At 45.2% G+C, this 22642-nt stretch overlaps 1 protein-coding gene across 1 annotated transcript in view; it reads left to right on the forward strand.

The window, feature by feature from the left end:
- LOC108547122 (UPF0489 protein C5orf22 homolog) overlaps nucleotides 1-22642 on the forward strand; it is a 275941-nt gene that overhangs the window by 190675 nt on the left and 62624 nt on the right. The gene's annotated exons all lie outside the window — the stretch shown is intronic.

Below are 22642 nucleotides of genomic sequence, written 5' to 3' on the forward strand. Positions count from 1 at the left end.
TCCTATCTTTCCATAAATAATTTATCTAAATATCAGTCATCGATTTGTCACTAACCTCTGCATGACTGTCACGTTGGAAAAGCTTTGCAATTGGAAGGAAGTGGTCGGATACTGATAATCCATGGCGTGAAACGCGCGAAGATAGTAAAAGTGCGAAACAAATCGGTCTCGTAAGCGTGGCATCAGGTTGCAGAGCAGCGGAAAATGGATGACGGGAAGCACGGTGGCGCGCGGCGGAAAGGACGTGGAGAGACAAAAGATGAAAGAGTAAGTGGCGAGATGAAGGGAGGCACGCGGAACCGCGCGATGATTGGATGAACGGTATACAGAGAGCCTCCTCCATATTCCCATGAGTGACTTTTTCCTGTTGCCGCCCGCGCCCGATTGTTTGTATTCGATCAAAATTCTATTACTCTTAACGTGCATGGGGCGGAGGAGACATCGACGAGGCTGTGCAATCCTCGCGATGACGTGCCGCGGAAGAAACCACGCCAAACTTTATACGTTACTCCCTATTATTTCACCGACGCTGCCGTAAAACGTATCACACTCTGCCTTCTTTTCGCCAGGCGTCGTTCCTAAGAGGTCGCAGAAAACTGAAACTTTAAATGGAAACCAGTTTCGTCGATATTTTCCAATGAGAAAGTCGCCGATACCTATATAGTAAAAAGAAAACGATGCTGTCGAATATTTGACGTTACGCAATGCGAATTAGGATCGTTTTAAATGCGAAAAAGATTTTAGTTGAAAATTTATTCCAATTGTTATCTAACCACGTGATCAGAAAAATTTATTCGTTTATTAAAATAAATATTTATGTTACTGTATTCGGAATTTCGACAATTATTCCAGGTATCTAGTATTAACGACGTAATCACTCGTGCCTAGAAATTCCGTATTAAATTATTTCCCTGGATTTTTAGAAAAAATTGAAAAACGTGCAACTTAAAAAGACTTTGAATAAACGGAATATGTCGGGAAGCGATAATGCAAGAAAATCAGCAAAGGATCCGGTGAAAAATAAAATTCAGCCGCACCCTAGTCAACCCACATTACTCGTTCGTGTTGTGCTTATCGCGGGAGGAAAAAGAGAGGAGCTTTGTACAAATTCCAAGAATGTGGACGATGCTCGAATTAGGCACACGCCAGCGGAGAAGAAAGAGCACGGTGAAGGAGAGAAAGATTGAAGCGATCGTTTCGGATGGTAGCTCCTTATGAAATTACCGCGAATGCAGAAAACTGTGACGCGTTAGACAGCCTTGGAGGCAGTCTCTTAGAAAATCGGCGATATGAAACAGTGGGTTGCGTCGGAAGGTAAAAGAAACAGTGCTGGGATGGGTAGAAGGGGTGGGAACTTGACTTTGTCCCGGTAAAAAATATTGAACTCAGCCGAGTGGAAGATCATAACACCCTCTCTAAGACCTGATCGATACGGCGTCTTCGTAATACTTTTGATTAATAAAAGAAACTTCTTCGCCTTATAACGTTACGTGTAACTCTACAGAATCCAACAATCATTATATAGTGTAACTATGTATCTATGAAAACAAGGAAAACAAGAATATAAACTTTTGGAAAATATACCTAATTTCGTCAGCGAATTAAAAAATTTAGAAAACTCACACATCGAATGATTTTAAATACAAAATGCTAAATGATAAAGAGAACTTTAATATTATTCCAATGACAAAGAGATCACGCGGGAATTAAATTATTCGAAAATTATAGAATACTCCATGGGTGGGAATAATAAATACGTACTTTCGATATATTTTTGGACTCGTCGATCTGATAAATTGGCTGGAATTTTCGTATACTTGCGACAGCAATCATTTCGCAAGAAAGTCGACTTATGTATTAAAACTAATTACATTCGAGGTAAGCATTGTTCTTTGTAGCACGAAATATCGACAGATCGTTGCGATTTGCACGATAAAAAATAATCACAAGTGCATCGCTCTTTTGCATGCGACGACAAGCCGCTTATTCCAACATTTGTTAACGCGTCTCGCATGCTTACTGAGAGCGCAAGTTGCTGGAGCGCAAAGCCCCAGCAAATCCCCAATTACCTGCAACTTTTGTTGCATAATCGTTCGTTACGACGGCGTTTCGAAAGATTCTCCACGTCAAAGATCCTCTTATCGCTGTAACAAGTGAACTTACATGATGTCTCTTATCATGAAACCCTTCGACTCTCTGTGCACATTTTTGTACTCGTTACACGAAACGATTCCTCGATCTCCTCGCTGCGATATCGCTTTATGAAGGCAAAAACTGGACGAAATCCAGATTCACAAGGGTTAAGGGTTTGTTATTTTCGATTGGATCTATTTCCATGGACCGATCGCTAGATTCTTCCAAGGAAAATAAAAGAAGAAAGACGTGCTACTGTGTACGACTGTAACTGTTTCAATTTCTGTTTCATTTTGCACACGATAAATTAATCGAATTCGCGAAAATTATAATATTTCGTCATTTAATACAGTCAACCGGAATTAAGCTGGAAATCGCGGCTGGTCGAGGGAGAATGTGCTGGAAGCGAAGCACCAGGGAGAAAATGCCACGTAGAAATAAAGTTTAGCACGCGAGAGAGATCGTCACAGTGTGTCTAGAGGCCGGAGGAGCTAAAGGACGAGAATAAGGAAGGTGGATGGTGTTCAGAGGCGCGAGTAGACGCGTGGGAGGGTCTCTGTGGTTGAGCTGGCGAGGGGTGCTGGATAGTAGGTTCCAAGAGTGATAGATTGCCTCCTCGCGAGGACGAGGCAAGCTCTCTCCCGGCAGCAGAGGTGATCTCTCTCGAGAAAGCTCGAGCTTTCTCTCCAGGATCTTCCCTTTCAAGCGGGACAGAGACGACGCGAGTGTTCGCCGATGGAACGATAGAATGTATCATCGTATGATTTATTATCGGTAGCTGTCTTCGAGCGACCATCTCGCATCCGCAGCCGTCTTCAACCCCCTACGACTAACACCATCTACAGCCACTGTGCAGCCTCGAGAATCGCTGAAAGCAGTCCTCTTTCTCGGCCTTATCTTACCCGCGCCCAGTGGGAGACTGCTTGTTGGTAGAATCATTCAATGGAGAAGTGCAACGTTTGGGCTGGATAATAATTACCATCGTTCGATGGAAGGTAATACAAGAGGAAGGTGGATGAAACGTATCCTAAATAATATTCCCCATTTAAATTCGTGACAGAAATATTTAACCAAATATTCCCTAGATTTTAATCAAATAATGAAACCCGACGAAATCTTAACTGGTCGCGAATTCCTTTCAAAAATCCAATCTCTTCGGCGGATACCATTACGGGAAAAATGGATCCGTATTTCGATGCTCGAGAATTTTCTAGGTTAAAAGGCAAATCCCTGACGTTACGCAGCGTCACGCTGCTGGAATAGGATCGAGCCTTGGCCTAAACAAACGTCGACAGTGCGTGCATCGCGAAAAAGAAGAAGATTGATCGCCGGTTCAATAACTGGCTGCAATTTTATTTCATCCCCGTGGAGGTGCAACGATGGCGAGTGATGAATCGAGGGAATCGAGCGACTCGTCGAGTGCACGCTAATGGATTCCCGTGTACGACGACACGCGTTTGAATTCGACCACGAAACGATTTTACACGAGCTGAAGGCGCTGTCGAGGGCTGACGAGCTGGAGAAGCTCCAGGCCCAATGGCCGTGTAATCTACGGGGTTGTTTATGCGCCTACGAAGCGTTTACACCCTCGTAGATACCGGCTCTTTAGCATGTAGACGAAATGTGTACACGCGCCTTCGAGAGATAACAGTTTGGATATTGATAATTTTCGTGTCGCGAGGAGCACCCACCCATGGCGCCCACCCCTTTACCTTCCACCCCTCTCATATCATACCTCGTTCCAATGACGTCGATCTTTAGGTTCGACCTGGTCGACCAAAGATAAGACGACGATGTAAATGACGAAAAGAATCCACGATTAGGGAAAAGGGGTTTATCTGCCTCGGCTACTAGTAAGCCCAGGGTGCACGTGATGCATGTGTGTGATACGATGATGAAGCCTCTTCTTGCGTGATTCGTTGAGCTTTTAAGAGCATTAAGCGAAATTGATTATCCGAGATGAGGTATTTTACTTAATTCTTCATTTCTATCCGAGAAACTTACCATGGTGCCAATGTGTGAGATAATGAAAATTGTTCTTGTTTCTCATTAGTGAGAAGAAAATCTAAATTTATATCTTGCGACATAGATGATATGGAATTATAGAATAATTCTTTACCTTGGATTTTGAACGAATTTTTTACCATAAATGGAATAGATACGTCATGTTATGGCACGATATTTTTCTGTCTGATATTTCGCTCATTATGTTAGAAGCGCTCTATAAAATTGCAGGCCCTGGTGGTTGCTATCTGATTAACATTCTTTACTTTTTATTTTTTTTATCGATATCCAGCTACATGTTCATCCGCGCGAGTATATAGGCGCGATCGAAGATTGCGGAAACCTGAAAATTCGTTTTCGCAAAGTGCCATTTCGGGAACGAAGCGGCCATGTTTCATCGAGCAACGCCGAGCACGTTGTGGATGTAGATAGGGCAGGAACAAATGGCTCGCTATAGCGGAGACATTCTGTGCCAAACCCCTCGACGTCTACAGTGTCCCATAAACGTAGACGAACATTTTTCGGAAAAGCTTTCGCTAGTATTAAACGTGATTTACGATTCCTGCTTTTTAATTCTTCAATTCTAGCAGGGTGATTTTTTAATCCACGATCTTGACGTGTCATAAATTATGATAACAGACACACCGGGATATGTATAATACGTAGAACAAACGATAACGTCAGAGCATACGCGAAGGAAGTAGAACTGCGCTTGATAAGCGCAACCTGCGCGGTGCCAGTAGTACAGTTCGTATATGATCAGACGCGGTGAAGAACCCGTGTAGCAACGCGATATTTTAAACTCCCACTACTTTCTTGCTACACTTTTATGTTATACACGATCTTATTATGCATCTCTATTGCATATTAAAATTATTGCGTATAAAAAAAGATATAGAAAAATTTTATCACGTTAAATTTAAAGACAATTCCAATATACGTTTGCAATAGGAAGATTCTTAAAGTTTCTGGCCCCGAAAAGCTTGATTTCGAAACGAAACAAAATTAGGAACATTTACCAATTTATTTATAAAATAGTCTCTATCATTTTTCTATCTCTATCGACCAAAAATAAAATCGTATATCACACTGCAAACTATCAATGACGCTCGTTGAGTGCAAAAGGATTCCACTGCTTTCTATAAAAAATTTTAATCTGCCCTGTCTAATTAAAGCAATAATTTCAACCACTATGCGAGAAAGAACGCATTCGCATTGCAAGCCGCGATAACAAATTTGCACTGGCACATAAAAAATTGAGCGCAAGCTTATCACTCGTAAAACTCGCTCTAACCATCGACTTGCCGAGGAAATTCTCCTCGAATTCGATTTTATTGATACACCTCGATCCGAAATTAATGGCGCATCGATCAATGAAAACGTCGCGCGTACTACCCCTTCGTCTACGACGATCCCTTATCCCTACGCTCGTAAGGGACGTGGAAAGTTTGGCCGTTGCAGCGCGATTCGGAATTTTTATGGGGCCGTTACCGTTCCGGCAGTGATACCAACCTATGCGCTGCGGAGGATCGGACCAGCGTCGTCGAACGCCTCGCGGAGGACACGTTTCCCTCGACGCCATACGTGGAGCCAAGTGTCGGACGCTCACGCCCACAACAAGCGAGCACAGCATCAGAAAACTTTTACGACGCCCTCAGCTCGCGTTTATGTCGCGTGTAAATCTCGCTAATTCCGCGGACTCCGACACCGGGGCAGAACGCATCCCATGACCTTTCGTCGTTTCCTCCTTCGCCACGCTCCACTGCGCCACTCGCCGCGCGATAAAACACGCGGAAACTGCCGCTGCTTACCAATGCAGCCTTCTACGCGTTTCCAAAATCTTCCAAAGACTTTTCGCCTGAGAAGCTTCCTTCTTCGCGGAGAAAATAATGGGGTTAAAGTCTCGTCTGTTGGAATACTAGTCGTACAATAGGTTATTCTCGCGCTGTCTTTGATCAACCTTTTCGAATATATTTGTTTGCTAATAAAATAAAGCACGCGATTTGCTATGAATTAAGAACTCGCGCGAAACAATGAAAATTGTCAGCGAAATTCTCTTAAGCCGAATCATTTAGCTTTTTCTCTCTGTTTTATTTCCGCAAACGGAAAAATGTTTCTCGCCGACGCTTTTCGTTTGTTAGACACCGTTTATACGTCTCAGTCGCGCGAACTCGCTTCCTCCTTTTTTCCTCTCCCCGACGCTCTATTACTGAAACGATTCGCGAGCAGACCGACGCATTCTTTCAACTTTTCTCGAATCTGTCAAGTTCAGCCAGCGGCTGAACTGCGTTTTCTTTCTTTCGCGTTCGTGCTCCCCTTCGGTGCCGGAAGCGGTCCCTCCATACACAGCACGTGTGCACGTACGTGTGCCATTGCACTTCCGCGTATTCGCGAATTTACCTACACCCACGGATCTAGCGTGTGTACGCCACTCCATGGAGGAAAACTCGAGAGACGCCGCCTGCAGCAGCCACTGTATTTACCCATATCGCGAGTTTCTCGATAGTTGTTGTTTCCAAATAGCGTTTCGTCAACGTCAGCCGGTCTCGCGAGCCACCCACCCTCTCCACGGGGAGCAAAAACCTCCTCGTAAGAAGAAGAAGAAGAAGAAGAAATCCATTCTTCACAAGGGACGCCATTTCTCGCGTGCCTGTACGCCAACTGACGTGCGATAAGTACGATTCCTTGGAACTGTCGAATTACTCCGAGTAGAGAGAGGAGAAATAACGCAGCCTACGAGAATAAAGGTAACGGATTAATAGGGAATAATTAGAGAGAAATTAATTTTCGTTCGTCGGTGAATATCGCGATATAATAGCACGCCACGTCAAATCGTTTGCAAAAATTGGCATGGAAAAATTGGAAAGCAATTTCGTGCGTGTTTTCGCGTTATCGAGATGCATGGGAATTCAGTTGGCGTCAAAGTCTGCGAGATACCGTGGATGGTATAGGAAGCGCCGGAAGATCTACCTCTCGGCAACGGCCGACGTCGTATTTTCTAAACTCGTAAATAAGATATTTTATCAAAGTGCATTCTAAAGAATGCAGCGCGCCGCGATGGTAAGTAGACGAGAACGGAGAAAACAAAGAGCAAGGAGAACATCCGAAACACGCATCTCTCATACGTCGGATAGAAAATCAATACCGTCTCAGCGTCTCTGAACCCATTTCCCGTACTGCCGCGTGCAGTGCTGCCAACGTGAAACGAGACGTACGCCGATACGAAATATTTCTTTCTTCGGTCGTGGAGCTCGACGAATCCGATTTCTATTCGCCGACGAATGAAAACTAACGTGGATCTCCGTCGGGCACAAGCGGAATATTCGAAATTAAATTTCCGAATGGATTATTTGCAGCGATATGTCCGAAGCGAGCGGAAACCCGACCTGTTCTTTCATCGGGAAAATTAAATGGCGAGACTAAGATAGCGGGATGGGTGTGGATGAATTTTGCATCGATTCAAGGGCAACGATCGGCCTTAACCTTCGCGTAATCGCGGACAGGTGGTTGATTACGGGCCGCCGTGAGGGGTGCAAAAACGGGGGTGGCAGCTGTGCCAGCCGGTTATAGTGTTCAATAATTAAGTGGAACCTGTTGCGCTTCTCGCCCGCACCTCCACCCTCAACTAACCCCGGCCAGCCAGCTGGCAACGTATATCTCTGTACCAGCGAAAGCCGCGCGCCGGAATTCATTATTCATGCCAATTAAATCCCACCGACCTTTGAAATAGGACTCGACTGTGCGAGGGAATTCTCGCAAAAATTCCTAGTTGCCATTCGCGTACCGGAGTTCCATTCGAACGTCGCAACGTATTGTTCCGTTCGAATTTCCCTCAACCAAACGAACAATCGAATTTTGATTAAACGATCGTTGGATTCTTCATTGAATTCCAAAACCCCGTGTTAAATTTAAAATTACTTTATTCCGATAGAATATAAGTACCGGCTGTACCAACATTTTTTCCAAAAATCTCCGTGTCTCCTCCATTTTGTTACAATTTAATCGATAGTTTTAGGGGTTCAGTCGACCCCTTAACTATTCTCAGATTTTCGCGAAAATTCGAATTAAGGAAGAGAGATTTATCCAACGCAGAAGTTGAAGTTCGAGGTGAAAGGAGAAAAGAGCAAATATTGCAAACGTAAGGGTTCCATTATTCAATTTCGAAGGCAAATAATTCCACCCTCGACCGGCAGCCCTTTTGATCGTTCTCTCGGCCTTAAACTTCTCGAGATAATTCTTCGACTCGGGATCGCGTCCCCCATGCGCGCCTCATCTTCAATAAAACGTTTCATCCCGTGTCCCGGGGCATTAAAAAGGACCTCGATCCTACTCATTCGTTTCTCTGACCAGAGTGACCGTCCCTTTAAAACGAGGGATCCACGGTCGTGGAACGGGCGAGCCTTCGACTTGGCAATCAGACCGGAAGACGACGTCGTCCAAGTCTGCAACATCTACATGCACAAAATACAAGAGAGTCGGTATTCTCGGGAACAAGCTTACGCTTCGCCGGAATCGAACGGACCACCCTATCCAGGTTACTGTGTATACATTTTCAGGCATGGCTCTCAGCTCGTATATTATATTGGTCTCATCGTAGACAGGGAATATTCTCCCTCTCTTTCTTCGTGCATCTATCAGCTTCCTATCTTTCATCGACGTCGACCATCCTTCTCCAAGCTACCACTATCGCCACCCCCAGTCGACCCAATTCTAAACGTCTTTCAGGTTTTACCATCAGTCAGCAGGATTCAGTCAGCGAGTTTCTAGAGATCCGCCCACTCGACCAAGGGTCCACCTTTCCTCGTTGCTAGCCACATATGTTATTCACCACGATGCAATACCCATTGCTTCGAGTTCTCCCCTTGCTTTAGGTATCATCGAGTTTCTGGAGGGTAGTGACCATTTACGTTACGAGATTTCGGAATGGAGGCTGACCAGTTTTGCTTCCATCGTGTTCTCGTGGTTAGGAATAGAAAATTGGACGTTTTTCTTTTAAACCATATTCTTACGAGGATTACCGTTGTATCGTGCGTAACTCATACACTGGTTGCTCCTTGAATATTCAGACGGTGAAGCACAGTAGAAAATGCAATTATTTTATATTATCTTTGCATTTCGTGTTTTATTATAAACTTATTTGTAGAATATCCACGGTAATAGAATTTCGAAACGGTGTCCAGCTGCGTGTATTTCGAAGATGCGAAATAATCGTTGGATGAAAAGGACCGTGAGTTCAAACGTCAGACCAATAGTCGAAATTGCAACGCGAAAAATAACAATCTCGCCATTCCGTCTATCCTTCCACGATTCCTCGTTCACCTTCACCGCCACTCCCTTATTCCGTATTTTTTCTGCGTTTCCAGTCTGCCTTCGAGCAAGGCGCACTCGGGTTTTCCTTGTCCTCTGTTTCTTGGCCCGGTAATGGTCCTGACGTCTGCCGGAATACGCAAAATCCTATTTGGACCCTCCGTCTCTGCCCTCGTTTCTGAATCCAGCAGGAAACGGAAAAGAGAGACGGGTGGAGGCGGGACGTGATAGAGTGAGACGGGACACGGAAGAGGGAGAGACCCGGTGCTCTTCGACTTGAATTTCAGAGGAACGAACGACCCTTGAGAAAACTATACCGACGAGGTCCTTAGTGTTCTTACGTGCTCGAGGAGACGACGTTTCGTGGCACGGTCATGTGTGTACAGGAAAAGCATTCGTAACGATGGGGGAACGGTTGTGGAACTCTGTAGAGCCATTAGGATCGGCGTATTAAAATGTTTCCCTGGCAGATCCGCGAGACGCAAGCTCGCTACCGATGCCTGGCGTCGCATTGTTAACGACGCGAACGTAATCGAAACTCGCGGCTATGCACCACTATCGGTCTTTCCAGTCCCGTGTTATTACTGGTGAAAAAAGAAGCACGCTGTTGCAATATCTTTGCTGCGTTATTTTCGTTATGACGGAGGATGTGCACGCCGAGATTTTTGCCGTTTCAAAATTTAATAAATAACAATTTTAACGGGGTAAAATAATTTTGCAAATAATTCGTGAAATATCATATATCGCAACGATCGACGAATTTTCCATTAATCGAATATCGTGATTTTCCAACTTCGTATATTCCGTCTTGCCTGCAAATTCTCTAGTCGAAACAATTACTCGAAGAGGAAACTTTAATAACGATAAACCTCGTGGTAAAATTTCGTCTCTCGCATCCGCAAGGACTCACCTCGGCGACGCCATTCGCGGAAATCGCGTCGCGAGATAAGAGCGAATAACGAAGCAAAAGTAATCCTTACATTCCGCGACATAAAGCCCGTCATTGGCGGGGGCCGACATTGAAAACCACAGTTCCAATTTTCTCCGTGGAATATGGGAGCATAAATTCAGGCCGGGAGCTTGCGCGACACGTCGTTAATACTCGGCTGCCATTCAAGCTACGTGGCGTGGACATGGTTGAAATGGGGCGGGTGGTGTGCAGCCGCGAAATTTCAGTGTTTCATTGACATCGATGTCCATAAAGTACCGATAATACGTGCATAATAGTCGGCTTGATATCAAAAGTGGGGAAAACGGGGAGGACGAAGACTATTGGGTACCGAGACAGGCGGAGGCGAATGTGAAAAGGGATTCGCCGTGAATAATATGATATGGGAGATCGGGATGCGCCGGAAAGGAGAACCCGACGATAGGGTGGCTAGGAGGGGTGGTATCGCGAGGCTGAAGACGTAAGGAGATGGAGGAGAAAGCAGCACACTGTATGTCGCAGTAATCTTTTACGGTGTATCTCGCATCAGGTTGCCGTGTTAACCTCTATGGCTGATTCTACAGGCCGTTTCAGTTGGGCCTTTGGCATATTGTTCGCTCGATTTCCTCCATTCGCTTTGCACCTCTCGAGTTTTCTGCCATTTTAAGTAACAGTCGATTACGGTGCTCTCGATCGACACCTGCGAAACCGCTATTTTCTTCGTTTGTCGGTTAATTGCTCGAAATTTTACTCGTCTATTTGGTCCCGTGGGTAAACACTGGTTTCTCGATGGTTGGTTATCGGTTTTCGAATATCAGTATCATATTCTCCTTATAGTTGGAACGACCTGTAGACGAAGTCTCGGCTGAAAGGAGGACTCGAAAAGCTCCATCTCCAGCGTGAGCTCTCTTGGGATAAAGGATCAAGGATCCTGGATACGATGCACACGTATATCCTTATCTTATATCCTTGCCAACCAACCCGCCCTCCTTCGCCTCCTCTCTCTCCTTTTCCACCTTCCACTTTTCCTCCCTCCCCCGCCCTCGCAACCCGGTGTTACATCCAAGTTTCGCGGGGTTGGCGTGTCCTGTGCCTGCCTAATATCAAGCATCATCGCTCATCCCTTATATATCCTGTACCCGTTTCTTAAGTACCACCATGACGGTTCAACGTCGACATTTTACCGTGTTACCATGGATCGTCGTAATGGCGTGTAACTCTACCGAGTTAAAAATGAAAAACCTGTCACGCTTCAGCGAATATCTCGTGCGGATATCGTATCTGAACGTTCACGTTATATCTATGGCGTTTAGGTGCAGATGATACACATGTTCGGATAAATGTTAATTGCGACACTTAATGTCTGGAAAAATTGTCGTTTCCTTAACATGCCTAAATTTGAAAGATGCAAAAGCAAAAGCTGGGAAATTTCGCTCTTCGACCCTTTTAAATATTTTTACAGATCATCGCGGAATTATTGGTTAAATATTTAGGCACAATGCTTAATCTTTTTTTAATATCAAGAAGTATTAATTTTTCATAGGAGCTTTAATTTTTGATACGTTTTAAAACAACGGTACACGAGATGATATTTCAGTATTTTCACTACACACGAAGCATTTCAGACTCCATCTTTTTCTTCGACAGATATACGCATCTGTCATGGCGCCGCGACGTCACCCCCTTCTCACCCCATACGACACACGTATTCGTACGGGGAGCGTACGAGACACATAAGGCGACATACATACGCGTGTACCATACATGCGTACATATAAATACACGTATGCGTATATATGTACGCATGTTCACCCGTCTTCTTCGGCCTGGTCTCTCTCCTTGGAAACGTAAAATTACTGGAAACGCAAAATCGATAGTCGGGATACTTGGGATCTCCTGAATGCGATTCTCGCATAAGGTAACAATGATTTCTGAATCAAACCGGAAGAAAAATTTAATCCCATAGAAACATCGCAATTAAAGCTATTGAAAATTATTCAACGAAATTTAATATACATTTTCTTTCTTTATTTAATCACAAGCATAAATTTAAATATAATTTCATTTTCCCTTAACTTTATTTTATTTTCACGAAATTTCTTCAGAAAATTGTTACCAAAATTCGAGTAAATGGCCTCGTCGTTTCTCTGTAAATATTATTCTACGGTTCCATGGTTTATCCCGTTGGCTGCTGCAACGCGTGAGAAATTTACTGTACACCGTGTACGGCTCGTGCAAGAGAGGAAAAGTGTTCCTCGTTACTTCGACCGTTAACTCGGGGTAAGTTCATTCGACGAGAGTGAAAGTTACTGCGAAGTACTTTGCGAAACTTCTTAAGGTGGGTCAGGACTTTCCTCTGCGCGATGTTATTTCAGAGGGACGTTGGAGAAATGAACACGAGTGGATAGATGCGTGGCGTGTTAAGTAAACGAGGGTGAGTTACGGTAATTCATCGCCCCTTAGCATACCGCGTCGCGGATAATCCAGCTATTAGAATACAAATAATTCCTCGCGTATTCGGATCACGGAATAATTTCAACGATTCCTCGAGATAATCGACAAACAAATAGAGTACAATTTTAATATACTCTGTACTTTTATACTTTCCAACTGCAATTTATATTAAATTCGAAAATAAATTTCGTTGATAAAAATTTGAGTATATGTCCTCTACGAATATTTCTAAATTTATTAAATCCCTGAGTATTTCAATGCTCCGCGATTTCAATTAATTTTCAACATTTTTTAAATACTCAGTTATTTTCGTCATTTTCGTAAAAACTGCTTTATCGAGAATTATGTCGCTCTAATGATAGTTCAACGAAAGTTTTTCCTCGCATGCGCAGCGACGTGAAATTTTTTGGAACATTATTGCCTGGCGTATCAAGAAGAAAAGGCATAAAAAGGAAGGCTGGTGCAAAGTATTTCGCGATACGCGAAGTGACTTCCTGCAGCTTCTTCGAGACTCGCTGGTTCAAGGTACAGAATCCTGAAGGCATACATATTTCGCAGCCACTATCTAGCCTATCTTTCAAGACGCCTCCCACGGGATTCTATCCTCCTAAGACCCAGCCCCTCTTTTGCAACACACGCGCATACACTTACACGGGGGTTAGGGAGACGAACGTCACGAGGAAGAATCCGTACGTCGCCCCGCACCCCTCACCTCTGTCTTCGACAAGTCCGATCGCGATAGTTGAATTTTCAGCGAAATTCCCGCGGCGCCTGGCAGGATGAAAGAAAAATTACGATTTTCGATTCGACTGAACGAAGGATAAAGAAAATCTAACTTTTCTTGTGTCAAGAGAACATATTTCTCGAGTAATCGAAGTAAAGGATACGGGGGTTGGAGATTTTATGCGGATCAAACATTTTTACCTTCCAATCCTTTACTCGTCTTTCGAAATGTTACTCAAAACATCGGCAATAAATTTTCCTTTTCACGAATTTTGCGATTGCTCTATCTTTATCTTTGCTCCCCATTGTTTATCGAAGGTAGTATAATTGTCCATCTAATAAAAGCTTTGCTTCTCGTGAATACCATAGGTTACTAACGACCCACTTGACATTCATCGCGTTGACGATAAATCGATAATAGAGAACGAAGTATATACCAAGCCAAGAAGTAGGTAACGAGACAACGGAAAAAATACAATTAAAATCATTAAAAGCGCTATATCTACTCCTACATTTACACGGTTTCAGATTTTCGCGGAATTCAATCCCTTGCATCCCTATCAATTAATCCTTTGCAATCGACGATTTTTTGGCTAGAGAAGAGTGGAAATTCAAAGATTCTCTACTAAAAAACTGACGATACTTTTTTCAGCAGTAAATAAAGAATTATATAATAACAGAATTGTAGAATTATTTGATTTCGATACCTCGCACACTGTTACATCGCAATAAATTTGATATATTAATTGATATCGATCTTCCAAATTTTATGAAACGATGACTGAAGCTCATCTCTCGAGTGCAAAGGGTTAATTATTCGGTGAAACTGAAGAAGCGACTGAGTTTACTTTACGAATAGATTTACCAATATTTAATACATTTTTTCCCAAAGAAAAATTTCTGATTTCAAAATGCATCTCGCTGGCGGAGCGTATTAAATCTACTCTGATCGATGGAATAAAAATATCCTCAGAGTGCGAGGAGCTGAACCAAATTATTCGCAGAAATATTATAAATCCGCGTTAATCCGTCAGCCAAGGAAATTCATCGAAACGATGTTCTCGCTGGTCGAAAAGCCGAGCACGCTCGGCTGAGGGTGAGCCATTGCTCGTGAGCAGACTAAATCAAACCATTGTTTTTCCACTCGGAAGTTATTCGAGACGGAATATGCGTTGCCGTGCGCGCAGGAAAATGTACCCGGAAAGAAGTGACAAAGTCCCAGCGTATTTCGCCAAACAATTTCGTAGCTAGACAGTGTGTCTTGGTACTTTAAGCTAGACCATCGCGCCCCATCCGACAGTATTCCCGCCACCCTTGCACCGCGCATCCTCCGGGTACTATGTTACATCACGTCCCCCCCCCGCCCTTTTTCTGTTTTCATCCCCCACACATCTCCGTTGCTCCACCCGCGTATTATTCCTCTGGCCGTGGTACACACAGTGGTTCAAGTAAAATAGCGAGATTATATTATTTCTAAGGTCGAGCGGGTCGCCATATTTCCCTGGCAAAAATTCTACCACCCGCGATGCATGCGTCTCGCCATAATAGCCGAGGAATCATGGCAGTGACGTACCGGAAACGGGATGTTACCTCGTTACGATTCGACCCGGCTCTCTGCTCTCGTTTTTTACTCCACGGTTACATAATTGAATCCTATACGGAGTTTGATGGATCTTGGGGCTCTTTGGGACTTTCCAGTCTAAATTGGACAAATCTGCAGTTGATTTCAAAGTCGCCCCCTTGTCGTATCTGCGTTCCGAATGTTTTTGGAAATACGAGAAACGGTTTTCTTTCGCTTTTCGCTGGAATTTGTTAGAATCGCGACACGCAGAGTTTTCCCTTGCCATCGCAGATATTTAGGGAAGAATAATCGACCTGTTTAATTGATTTTTACTCTGTTCTAAATATCGTTCATCTCTAGTCGAATTTTGGAATATTTTATTTACGAGAAGACTGTCTTCCACATTTAGAAAATTGAATTCCAACTGCAAAGTTGATCTTGAACGTAAGAAAATAATATCCCCTTGATTCCATTGTATAAGCTCATATTGCGAAGAGAACGGAGCAGAACCTCTGCAGAGAGATTCAGAATTCGCGAGATAATATTAAAACGCGTATCTCGGACATATATCCTGATCATTCGAAGGATCCCGAGATTCTCAAAAAATCCTGCATCAACTTTATAAAAGGAACGAAAGAAGAAAAGAAGAAGAATGACTCGGAGCTGAAGGATGAGAGATTGTTAGGTTGTAAATTGGCAATAGAGTATGGGACACGTGAGGTTAACAAAGTGGTATGTCTGAATGGGAGAAAAGAATTACGAATGGCGACAGAGCGAAAGAGGGAGCGTGTACAGGAATGTAGCCATTACAGCCAAAGATTTGCTTATCCTTTATAATTATAATAAATCAGCAAATAAGAGAAATGGGCGGCACTGTCGTTGAGCTAACCTCCTGATCGGGCGTTTGGGAGCGCTTCGCACCCCAATTAAATCGTTGCAAGGTATATCAGCGAAACAAATATCTCCGTGGTGGCACAATAAAATCACGTCGTCCCCTGAAGCGACGTCGCGGAAGCGTTTTCAGCAGACACGCGGCGGAGGCGTCCTTTCTAAAGGAGCAAGGATACCGGCGCTGGTCGAACTTAACGACGGGAAAAAGGAGCGTCGGAGAAGAAGGAAAAGTGGCTGCCGCGTAAAACGAGCCATCATCCCCCGGAGCGTCGCATCCACGAGAAATCAAGTATGGAGGAGATTTGCATGCGAGTCGAATATAAGCTTGCTGAATATCCCCCGGTATAAGTATTTCATATAAGAGGCCGCTGCACCCGCGGTATAAGACACTCTTCTCTCGCTCTCGCCCTCCGGGCCCTCCCATTTCTCCGGCAGAAACGAACAGAAAAAACCACCCCTGTCCCGCTCGGATTCCGGAAACCACCGCCGCCGCCACCCGTTCGCCGCCTTCACCCTTCTCCCTTTACCCCTGCAGATCTTTCCCTCTCTCTTTCTCTCTCTCTCTCTAGCCACCCTTTTCGTCCTTCTCGCTGGCCTGGAACACGAGAAGAAAACCCAACGCCGCGAAATGTCTCAAGTGAATAGCGCACTGCCGTAGACCGGCTGCCACTCGTGAATACCGAAGTCGCACGTATAGACCGTGCGCTCGTATTCGGTGAATTTTTAATAAAAATATCAATGCTTCTGCCTTTGGGTATGCGTGGCTGCGGCTGTATGCGTATTCGGGCCGACGTATGCGTTTTCGAGCACGAATGCGAGAGGATTTTACGCGCCGCGCTTTGGATTAGCGGCCCTTTCGGTGGCGTTTTGCAATTTCAATTGGGAAATTGGGAATGTCGTGGATGGATCGTGGATCGAAGTTGGTACGAATATCGGATCAGGCTTCCTTCTTTTCGCTGCCCGTTTGTGGGAAGGTACAATGGAATATTTCTAAAATTTGTATGAATTTTATTCGTTTTTGATTTGATTTAATAAAATTGCAATAAAATTGCAATAAAATTGCCAACGGGACTTGAGTTTCTTCCAATTTTCGCATATCCGGATCAAATCTCGGTGCCCTTTAATACCGACGAGATATCGAGTCTGTCGCGATATTCCGTGGAAACCGCAACGTTAATCAAGCAGCTCGGTTCCGGCACGAAACAATATTTTTTACAACCGCGAAGGAGGTCGGTGAAATAGAAAGAGTGGCGCGCAAATGGAATATCTCGCGGAGGGAAGGCGAGGCTTCGGGGGTGGCGGAAGCTCGGTTTGGAATATGAGAACGTATGCATGAGCCGCGCATTGCAATGTTTAATAATAATATAAATATGGCTTGGCCAGGGAAGCCTGGCACCGTAGGCAAATACGCCTTCCGTGCCGGGATACGAGTTCCTCGTTCGGCTATGAAATTGACAATTCCGCCCCACGCCTTCCCTTGCTAGCCGCTATCTCGCAGCTTTTCGAGTGGCTGCTCGATCTCGAAATTCGAGCTTGCAGATGAAAAGTTAAACGCGATGGTCCGTGGCCGCGGACGTTCCGCTTACGGGATTCGAAATGATTTTTCCCCGGCAATTTCCATCCCCGTTTCTCCCCGTTCGAGTGAAAACGAAGGCGGGCGTCGAAGCGAGAGACTCGCTTGGCCGCGAAAACTTTCCTATCGCCGACAAAGAAGCCCTCTTCCGCGAATATTTAAAGGTATAAAGAAACTTTGTCGCACCACAACCGAAGTGGATCTCTTTCTCGAAGCGTAGACACAGATGGAAAGCGGGCACGTGTAACCGAGTTTACGTTCTTCGGAATACTCTCACGCGACGAACCCTGCGTTGCTGCTTTCCTTGTCTTTGATTATCCTGAACGAGGTATTTGTAAAATGCGATGCAAAATGGCAGAACGTCTCTCGTGACTGCCTTGAAACACGGGTGAAAAATAGCTGACGAATTGAATAAACCTCCTTTTCGCTTACTCTATGGGAAAAATAGTCGAGAGAAAGAAAGCAATCACTTGCATTAAGATTTCGAAAAGCGGTTTTAGTAGAATTCTCGTTCTCTTCGATCATCGTACATCGTGTCACTCGATTGTATAGTCAAAACGCAATTCCCATTAAAAATCATGGCAGTATTTTTTAACAAGAGCCAGGGTCTCCGCGTGATCCCCCGATCCTGTTCATTCTCTCGTTCTCCAACGATTTTGCCTCTATCTTACGACCTTTCGCGGAAAGGTGTGGTTCCGAGAACAGTGGCATGATATGCAAAAATATGTGATAAGGGTGGCTGGAGTATCTGCGTGCACGTGGTGGTTGTAACGTGTACGTGTACGTGTTGTTGGTGTGCGTCGATGTATGCGGATATGGAAAAGCCAGTGGCAACCCTATCAGAATGGAGGCCCCAGGGGGGCTGACGGAAAAAGAGGAGAGTGCGACCGACCAACCAAGGCCCGAATATAGGATGTCAGGAATTTTCATATCTCGATGCCACTCTTGGAAAGTCACGAGCTTTTTCTAGAAAATTCTTCCGTAGACGCGACAGAATAGACACGCGATGCATGACACGCCACGCGAAATCAAAGCTCCCTACCTGATAGAGCAAGCCCGGATGTTGTAACAAAATTTCCTCGTAGTAGAAACGAAGAGAATTCCCTTCGAGAAAGAGAACTAACTTTTCGTTTAATTACCCTTCGTTCTTTGGAAATTGTTTATTTAGTCGATCTTGAAGAAAGAAAAATATATACATCTTTTATAATTATAAAAGATCTCCGATTTATCTCCTAAATTTAGAGTTCGGGAAATACCGGGAATTGCGATTGTCTCAGGGGTTGATCCTTAACAACGCGTTTGGAAGACATACTGTACCACTTGTGAAAACTCCACAGCTGTTTGCAGGATACGAAACAGTTAACATGGTGATACAAAGGAAGTACCAATGGTAATAAACAATTTACCAGACTGTCTATATTTTTCGAGATACCTCCATGAGGAAAATTCGTTTACCAAGAGCAACGATCCCCACTCTCAGACAGCTTAAACGGCACGTAGCGTCGTAAATTCGAAGGAAGGAAAAAAAGAAAGAAGAAAAGCCGGTTCCACGGTGTCTACTTAACGTGTAGCCGTTAAATCCACGAATCTTTACTTCGTAAACGTCCGTATTTCCTCGACACGCGTGCGTGTACACGGCAGACACTTGGAAGGCAGCGCAGCCCAGGCATCGGCAAGAGGGAACCAGGCCGAAGGATAAAGGTGTTAGGGGTGCAAGCTGCGACTGACAGCTACATTTATACGTTTCGTGGATTTTCCATATCGAGATTTGTCGAGTGCACACGAGCGCCGGGGTTAACGCCACGCCACTGCAAATAACGGCTCTGGAAGATTTGTATCTGTCAGAAGTTGCGGAGCTGGTCTGTACGTGCCTGGCTGGAAATCGCCGGCTGACGGGTTACCAGAAATTCCACGCATTCCGCCGCCGCCGCCGCCTCCTTCGATCGCGAACGAGAGCCTGTCACTTTTCCTTCGCCCTGGGAGATTTGATTTCGCCGCCAGATAGGGAATGAGCTGTCTCGAATACGTACGAACAAGGAGGACCGCCTCGCCCCCTCTGAAAACGCCTCGCGAATCCCCGCGTATCCGATTGTGTCGCGAATCAAATTTATTTCACCTGTACACCGCGGTGAGTTCCTACTGGGAAATTTTGAATAAATCCTTGCGTTTTCCTCGGCGACGTATTTTCTGAAATTTTCACGCCAGCCTTCGACCTCTAACGCTATAGTATTCGTTTAACGTGCGCGTCGGTGAAATATATTTGCGAATCCCTTGCAATTCGACGACGCGGTCATGGAACAAAAATTTGATCGACAATGAGGATACACTTGAAAAATTTGAACACTGAAACACTAATCGTCTAAGAATCTCCCGGTGAAGCCACACTACTGGAAGCATCCAGGTTCCCCGTGTACCCTACACGGTGTCCCAGAAGAAACTAACCCTTGAACCCATGCCGTACCCTGCGACCACGAGGATCAACCCCCTTCCTTCGTTCTAGAAACGCGCGTACCTGCATCACCTGATTGGCCGTACCCGAGTTTCGAATAATAGGACTCGAGACTAGGATAGGAATCTTTCCTATCGTATATCGTTCTCACGCGTCCCTATCTGTCCATGAGAAATCGGAGAAACCTCTTCGATGAGCGCGCTAATTTTCGTTTCGTTGCAATTACGTGGAAACAAAATTGAGAAAATCGTTGACATCGGTAATGGCATAATTTCCTTCGACGACGTGGCGCAAGATTAGATTCTACCGTGACACGCCCCTCGGGTCTCCTTCACGGGGCACGACGAGGAGTAGGACGAAATCATTAAATTGGCCGTGGCTCAACGAGTTCGGACGGAATACCGAGCGTACATCGTTTGCCCTTTTAACTTTCCGGCCCTGTCGAACCGGGATAAATATATTTGCAAATATGTACGTATCCCAGCGATCTATGGTCCCCATTCTCTTCGTCTCTCTCGCTCCGGCGTTCGTTCTTTCGCTGTCGCACCCTCTCGCCATCGGTGAACCCTCCAGGTCTCCAGAACGAATAATCAGGTAGATGTTGAGCGAAAGCTCCCTTTTTTCGTCTTCCTCGTCCTCTTTTCTCTCCGTGCCTCTCTCTGTCCCGGCCCCGTACTCTCCATAGGTGTATGCAAATCACTGCACAGCAGCCGTCCTCGCGCATATCGTGTAGCCACGTGTGTCACGCACGTTAGAAGATCCGCGTGTGCGCGCGCGTAATAACATACGTACACGGGCTAGCTGTATTTGCATGACAATATTATTCCACTCCAAGCATACGCGGATTGGTTACTCTTTTTTCGCCGGCTACAGGATGCTCCATGCGAGCTATCCGACGAACTCGGATTCGATCGACTTTGGGAGGGTGCTTTGGACCGGGCTTTCTGCTGAGATGCGAAAGTTCGGTACTGGATACTTTGGTCATTTTTAGCAGTATAGGATTTCGATAGTTGACTCGTAACATTAAGTTCGTCGACAAACCGATAAGTTAATGTGCTTGATGAAAATATAATCATCCCTGATAACCATAGGATAAGGAGGGACCTCTCGCATTGGAAATGAAAAGTCTTTCGAAGGATATAGCCAAATATTTCGATAACACGATTTGCATGTTCCTTGGCGGAAATTTAACGCAAACTCGACTGCTTATTTTTACGCAAACAATCGATCCTGCCCGACCTCGCAACCCCTTCTATCCCTCTGCCTATCTGACTTGAACGGTAGACAAGGGCAGCGAAAAAGGGAAACGCTCGTCCCGACAGCAGCGGCTGATTGGCGCATGTAGGAAAAGGGAAGTTTGAAAGAGCCTGTAGCGACGCGTCTCGTATGCAAATTGGCCGATATTGTCGTGCGTTACGTGGCGGCACGGTATACGTACGGTATACGTACGCGTACTCGCAGGTATATGTCGCGAGTAAAAGGTAAAAATAGAAAGGGCGTACGACCGTAGAAAGCGGGAAAGAGAGGCGGAGAGAGAGAAGGCGAGTCGATTCAACGGATGCAAATTCGCCAACTAAAACGGAGTGCATAAAGCCGAAAGCTCAGCCGGCTCGAGGCACGATTTGCATAAATGTCCTGGCAGCTGCGAGCACTGCCACCGCGAAACACGTGCCCCGACATCCGATTAAAGGACTCGCGACCCTCTGCTTCCTGCTTCCGGGTGTTGTGCTTCCCGTTTCGCCTCTGCTTCCCGGCCGTCACGGAGAGATCATCTTCATCGTGATCCATTTAGTCTGGATTGGACAGAATCGTCTGGTCTCGAACGTTTGATGTTCTCGTTGCCACGCTTCCGTCGGCTTAAATGTCTGCTACTTTATTTATGCGCGTCGTATTTATCTGACGATAAATCTCGCGGAGTCTTTCACACGATTTACTCGAATAACGTGTACGAGAAGGGAATATTAATAGCATTCGCGTTGGAAATTGGAGTAAACGTGATACGCGGCAGAATAATTGCCTTACTTTTTAACCTGCTGCAAGTATATCACAGCGATGCTCTAACGAAATTTAGAAAATTGATTACTTCCTGTTAAATGAAGCTACAGTCGTCTTCATACGCGTCATATAATTGCAGCGATCCGTAAGAAATTAGATGCCGAAGATTTGCATACCGAAACTCGATCACTAGGTAAAAACGATACGAACCCGTCGGAAAATCGCGGTTGGCCATCGTCCGTTCCCGGCAACGAAGGACCAAAAGAGCCGAAAATCGTCGCGGCGCACTTCTCCTCGATTACACCATCGTGCCAACAATGAACGAGCCGCTGTATAAGACGGCGACAGCTTTGGGAAATTTTTCGATTCGATCGCAGCTGTCGCGCGATTTGTGCCGAAGACGACAACGAGGACGAAGACGAGGACGAGGACGAGGACGAGGACGAGGACGAGAACGAGAACGAGAACGAGAACGAGAACGAGGACGACTGCTGGTTGCAGCCAGCAGGCAGCCAGTCTCGCGGCACGGGAATAAGATATGGAAATTTTCAATTCGGGCAAAATTTAAGAATTTACCCCGCGCACCCTAGAACGGCGGGGCGCACGCGGGATATGTATTATGCG

The sequence above is a fragment of the Eufriesea mexicana genome, unplaced genomic scaffold, assembly GCF_001483705.2.
Source record: "Eufriesea mexicana isolate 0111107269 unplaced genomic scaffold, ASM148370v2 scaffold944, whole genome shotgun sequence".
NCBI lineage: Eukaryota > Metazoa > Arthropoda > Insecta > Hymenoptera > Apidae > Eufriesea > Eufriesea mexicana.